Source organism: Hakea prostrata, chromosome 10 (genome assembly GCF_041222555.1).
Source record: "Hakea prostrata isolate BN-2017 chromosome 10, UWA_Hpros_2, whole genome shotgun sequence".
NCBI lineage: Eukaryota > Viridiplantae > Streptophyta > Magnoliopsida > Proteales > Proteaceae > Hakea > Hakea prostrata.
Window position 1 is genome coordinate 12,220,878 of NC_142609.1, and position 6,549 is coordinate 12,227,426.

Sequence of the window (6,549 nt, forward strand, 5' to 3'; positions counted from 1 at the left end):
ACCCCGAAACGGATGTAGATGCGGATTCGAATGCGGATTTCGGTTATCCATTTACACCCCTGCCAACGATGCATGCATGATGGTCCGCCCAACCAAACCCGGTCCAATAAAAGAAACCAAACCAACCTGCATTTCCCTTTTCATGTATATAATAATAAATGTTCCAAAGACCTTCCAAAACCAGAAGTACCAAATCCTTTTGTTTTCTCCTTTCTCAAAACCCCAAACCCAGAGAAGACAACAAGAGAGAGATGGAGGAACAGATGTCTTAGAAGAAGAAGCAAAAATGGCAGAGTACGGTGGAGGAGGAGATTACCATACCCATACCTCCGAAGAAGACGAAGATCATAGCCCTTCCAGAACCGGAGCTCTCTTCATGGTCAGTGCTGAAACCCCACTACCAAGAACGAAGCCCAACAATTCCAACAACAAAAAGTCAGTTTCAGGTTCCGCGTCTGCAACTTCCGGTGATACTCTTCGGAAGCCTCGAGGTCGGCCACCAGGTTCGAAAAACAAACCAAAACCACCCATAGTGATTACCAGAGACAGTGATGCTGCTATGAAACCTGTCATTCTCGAACTCTCCGCCGGCACCGACGTCGTTGAGATGGCTTCCCAGTTCGCTCGTCGCCACCGTGTAGGGCTCTGTGTTTTAAACGCTTCCGGCACCGTTGCCAACGTTACCCTTCGATCACCTGTACCTCATGCGGCTACTTTAATCCTTCATGGACCTTATCACATTCTCTCTTTGTCTGCTACATTTCTGGGTCACTCTGTTTCAACTTCGAAACCCACTTCTTCAACTTCGGTTGCTTCGCCATCTATCACAATCTCTCTTTCAGGAGCTCAAGGTCAGGTATTTGGAGGAACGGTTGCTGGGTCTCTTATTGCTGCTAGTAATGTTGTTTTGGTTGCTGCTTCGTTTGTTAATCCTTCGGTTCAGAAACTTCCTTTCTGTGAAGAAGAAGAATCAGATGATGTGAAGCCTGGTATTGGTTGTGGTGGTTCTGTTTCTGGCACTGATGCTTGCACAGAGACTAATGCAAGTGCGTCCATGAATGTTTACAGTGTTCAAAGTCCAAGCCCTTTGAGTTGCCAGATTTCTCCTGATGTTTTGTCTTGGCCTTCCACCACTCGTTCTTCACATTACTAAAACCAGAAAGAACACAACAATAATCGATCTTTCTTTCTGTTTCTTCATTTTGATTTTGGGTTATGGCTGGTTTTTTTATCTTCTTTTTTCTTTTCTTTTTTCTCTGTTGTTGTGTTCTTCTACCTTTCAGTTTCAGGTTTTTACTCTTCACTGATGCAGTGGTGGTGGTGTGTCTGGTTCTTGCTTCTGATCTGATGTTGGTTGTCACTTGTCAGTTTATTAAAGAAAATGTCAGAAACATGATAGGTTAGAAGAGCTCTCGGGAATTGATGGTTCTCCACCTCCAATGCAAGATGATTTTTGGATTTCATGGACTACTAGTAAATAATATATTGATACGTGTTTGTGTTTCTATTTTTCTTCGTTTCCTCTCAAACGAGATCAGAAGAGGAACTAGAGATAGGAAAGTTGCCCAGATGAAATGTAGGATTGGTTTCAAGGGAGCTTTGCATGGTTTGTAAAACTGACTAATGTTGCATGAGAACTGCTTCTTCTGTTCAGGAACTCAATGAACTGAACTTAATGTATAACATATGAGCGCTGGTATTCTCACAGACACACGTGAACTGAACTGAACCCACTTGTATAACTAGGTTTCACCCTCATGGTGGCCTGGAGAGTCTTAAGGGGAGAAGACACGGAGAGACTAAGGAGGGAGAAAGCAAGTGCACGCGTTGTCAGCGTGAGGATGTGTCATGTACACGCTTTGGATTTTGATTTGCTAGATGGGTTTTCCACCACTGCAAAAGCTGCTGCTGTGGTGCATATTCTCTCTCTGTGTGTCTATCTGAGGAGTGTTCAGCTTGGAACCCAGGTAGTCATTTTAGATTTAACATCTTTCCAACCCAATAAGTTTTCCAGTTTCAGAGTTGCTTTCTTCGAGTACAGCATCTCCAAGCGAAAAAACACAGATTGCTTTTTCAATTTTCAGGGCCGAGAGAGAGAGAGAAGAGAGAAGTCCTGATTTATTGCTGATTGTTGACCACAAGTTTTCATTTTCATGATCAATAAAGGTATACAACAACATGCTCCAATGCACTGCAGTGACTTGTTAGGGGTGAGAGAGAGAGAGAGAGAGATAGAGAGAGAAAAGCATGGTATAGATTGTACCAAGGTGGAGTGGGATTTGATTGGTACGGTGGTTCTTTCATGACAAGAGATGGCTTTGCAGTGTTGAGTTTCTCTTTTTGGATTCTCAATTCCTCACGTACGTTTACAGTTTATTTTGCCCTTTGGACCGTTGGAGCACTGGAGCTACATAGATTAATGGCCCACCAATTGGTGGAGGAGGTTGTGAAGGTGGTATTAGGGTTTGGAAAGGGAAGAAACCTTTTTCTTTCTCAGTAGAGAAGTTTCCTGGGTGATGGTTTTTTGTGTGGGAAGCTTTGCCTTTGCTCACTCCAAAAGCTTGCTTTTATCAGCCATTTTGAAATATTTGGAGGGCCAGGTGATTTTAAGAGACGTATCATCTTATATCGAGTATTATATTGCTTTAGATAATGTATTTTAGTGTAATTCAATGGAAACACATATCGTATCCCGGTTTTCAAGGCTTTGCCCTGACTAATCCGGTGTTCGACCCAAGTTGCACACTTGGCTGTGTTCAGTGAGTCTCCCAGCGGAAATTTTTTGCATCCACAATGTTTCGATACCGGAATCTTGCTTAAGCGGATCAAGCTGCTTACCACTTGGACCAACCCCGTTGGTATATATATATTTTTTTTAACACAAAAAAAAATCACATTTCCCTCCAACTGGATATTATTCGATTTGATAAGCAATTATCCAAATCCGAATTCAGTTATTTATCGAATGGATTTTTTGTAAGAAATTTTTTCGAATTCAAAAACCTTACGAATACAGATGAGAATTTGGAGGCATAATTCGATTATCCATTTACAGCTCTACTCATCACTCACTTTTTTAATGCAAGAGGCTCAGCATGAGTAGGGTTTATTAATCTATTGAACCAAACTTGGAGATCTGGGAGTTGGTTTTGATCATGTTTTGTAGAAAATTAATAAAATAAATTATATCCTCATAATGTAGTAAGCATCTATTTGATTTTGGCCCTGATCCTGATCTTAATTTTGGCTCTAATCTTAATATTAATTTGACCATGATCATGTACTAGATTTTACCCTAATCTTCATATTAACATTGATGTAACTATAAGTTTCGATTTTGATCTTCAGTCATTTGATCATATTAGACTATGAGTTCACTTTTTATATTATTTGTAAGGTAAATTTAATTTTTCGAACTAAGTCATTTTTAGTTCAAAAAAACATTGACTTTTTTTTTGGGGGGATTAAGGCGAGATAATATATTATAAATAGTAAAAATTAGTATATAGAGAATTAATATCTAACAAGGTTTTAAATATGAATTTTTTTTGTTGAATAAGGATATCAATGGGAGAGGTTTTCAATTTCCATCACCAAAAAAGTGGAAGCTCAATATAGAATTATGGAGTGTGAATTTATTTATGTTTAAAACAACACAACTATCAACTTATTTACTATTTTATCATTTTGTAGGAGCTTGAATCATCTTATATTTCTATGACTTTTACTTTTAGTTTACTTGTGATACTTTTATATATATATATATTTTTTTTTGTATGAATCTACGTTTGATATTTTAGGTCTAAGGATATGACAAATTAAAGCTAGAGATAAGGTTAATTAGGGCCAGGGTCAATCAGGGATAGAGACAAGGCTAATCAGAGCCAATCAATTAGGGCCAATCAGGGCGGGAATGGGCTTGACTTGTCCCTATAGGGTTTAGGATTATGGACAATAATCATTGGCCCTAAACTAGGGTCAATGCAAGAATAGGGTCATATTATAACATATAAGATTTGGTTTTTTGAGATTGCAAAACCCGGTCCAACCCAGCTTTGTTGCAGCCCTACTAACGATGAAACATTAGAGGATCGATTCAGTCTATACAGATGCAACATGCAAGGAATCGAAATTTGGTTGTTACTTGAATAGCAGGAATGTTCCTAAAACTCTATTGGCAACCAATGAGATGGGATCTGAAAAGGCGTATTCTTAGAAATACAAAAACCTAGGAGAGCGTTTGTGAGCAAATGAAAATTTTTAGATTCCATTTCATTGGCTGCCAACCAAGCATGAACATTCTTGTTGCTTAGATAGCAGTCAAGTTTTTACAGCTGCTAGTAGACAATATACTAAAGAAAAACTCGAAATCTCAATATTGGGTTTTGTTTTGTTTTTCTAAGTTCATTTCTCTGTTCCCTCATCACTGTCTAATGTTTATTGTATCGCCTTTCATAACAAACTTCAGCAGATCTCATCAGTTCTTCGTTTCATTGGTTTTCTCATATTCTTCTTACCTACTGGGGGACGTTAGATGTAGGCTGATCGGTGTGATTGGTGATCCGCCTCTGAGATTGGCGTGATTGGCGATCTGTGACCGACAATCAAGTCCGTGAGAGTTTGAGTGAAGAAATGCTAGAGTTGCAAAGAACCCTAGCTATTGATTTCAGAGTAAGCGAAAAAAAATCTTTTCAAAGCTACCATTGGATGACGTGAACCCAAGACCTCCTCGTAAGAATTTGGGCTTTTAATCGCTCAACTAACCCACCATATGTCTCATTTGTGAGTTTGCTTCATCTATGTCGCTAGATCTTTTCTTTCCATCGTATAGTTCAAATTACTCTCTTACAACTGATTGTTAGGATGAAATGAATCGCGATTAGACTATTGGCTGAACCCATTTCAGCCAGCAGTTGGGCGATTTGCCCATAACAATATGTGTAAGCTTTGCTAACAAATTTTTTTACTAAAATTATCAACATATAAAGTATTACGCATTGAAAGATTTTCTATTTTTTAACATTTAATAGAAAAATAAAACAGTTTTCAATATATAAAATTTTCATTTACAAATTGAAATGTATCAGAAAAAAAACCTCCCAAGTTACTTTTTATGTCAAAGCAAATAATACATGGGGTTATGGTTTCTATGTGTTTTTATTATATTTCTTGTTCATGTCATCCACCATGTGATCCATTGGATATCATTTGCATATGTTTATGGTTCAATTTGTTCTTCTCAGACTCATAACTTCCCTGCAAATGGAATTTGAAGCCTACTATTAGTCATAAATGAGGTCCCCACCCTATAATCGATGTAGAATTGTCCCCTATCTTCCCCTTGAGTTACTGGTCTAATCCAAACTTATCCATCATTATCTTCAAAGGGTCCTACATGGTTAAGGAGTTAGATACACTTTCACACCACATATAAGATTGAAGCTGATTAATTAGTAGAAATTCTCTTCACCCAGTCTAGCCTTTCTCATACAGTTACTTTTGTATGAATGCAGTGCATCCAAAATCTGTTCAGCCTTGAAATCTCTAGGGAATGACCTGCAAAACAATGTTTGACGTGACCCGACCCTGGGGTCGGAAGGCCACCTCCGAAGGCTAAGTTAATAATAGAATTGATCACAAAACTTTGACTAGTTACAGAGCATAAATTGAATACGATCGTAAGGAAAACGATTCAGATACCTCTACTTTGGGCGACCCTTTAGTTTATATAGGGTTTACCTCTTGTTCTTGGTCGTTGGATTCGTTCATGATCCTTCTTGGTGGGTGGCCGTCCGATTGTAAGGTTTTTCTCTTTTTCTTGGGGGTGGAAGTAGTTTTTATATTTAACATGACTGTTCACTAGTCTAAGTAACAGTAACCATTTATAAGTTAATCACGTATCCGAATTCCTTGGGATCGTGCTTATTTTTGGAACTGCAGGATTCCTTCTATATCATGATATAATGATTCGACTAGGTGATCGAAACCGACTGTGGGATCAGGCCGTCTTCGATTGGGGTTAAAGATTGAACCGAAGATAAACTCGGTTCAATAATATTTTATCCACAACCGAATGTAAAACCTCCACTGCTCTTATAAATCTCACTCTCATATGAGTATTCCTATACGAGAAGAGAAACAAGCATAAAAAAAGATCTGAACTCGATGCTGATTGCAATTTTGAGACTCGCGAGCTGATCTATTGTATGGTGTTGAGCTGTATTCCTTTCTCCTTTGTGGATAGATTATCTAAACTTCTTCTAATCACGAAATATGACAAATGCATGATAATCCAAACTTTTTCCAACCATGAAAGAACATGACATGATAACATCTTTCATCCACATTTGCTGTATTTGTTTAATAAACCTGGGTACATGCATCCAAGGATAGAGAGAGAGAGGACAGTGCAATTTTTACTAAACAACAAGATTTCTCCAGAGGGTGAGGTTGCCAGGTCCTGGGCAAACACATAAATCTAAGTGGGATAACATCATAGATCCTCATAAACTATTACTAATCACATCTCACTCATCACCAGAGACCCCA

The 6,549-nt window shown here is 38.4% G+C and overlaps 1 pseudogene; it reads left to right on the forward strand.

Annotated features, from left to right (window-relative positions):
* Positions 1-286: 286 nt before the first annotated feature.
* LOC149001930 (AT-hook motif nuclear-localized protein 28 pseudogene) lies at positions 287-1,153 on the forward strand (annotated as a pseudogene).
* Positions 1,154-6,549: the final 5,396 nt, after the last annotated feature.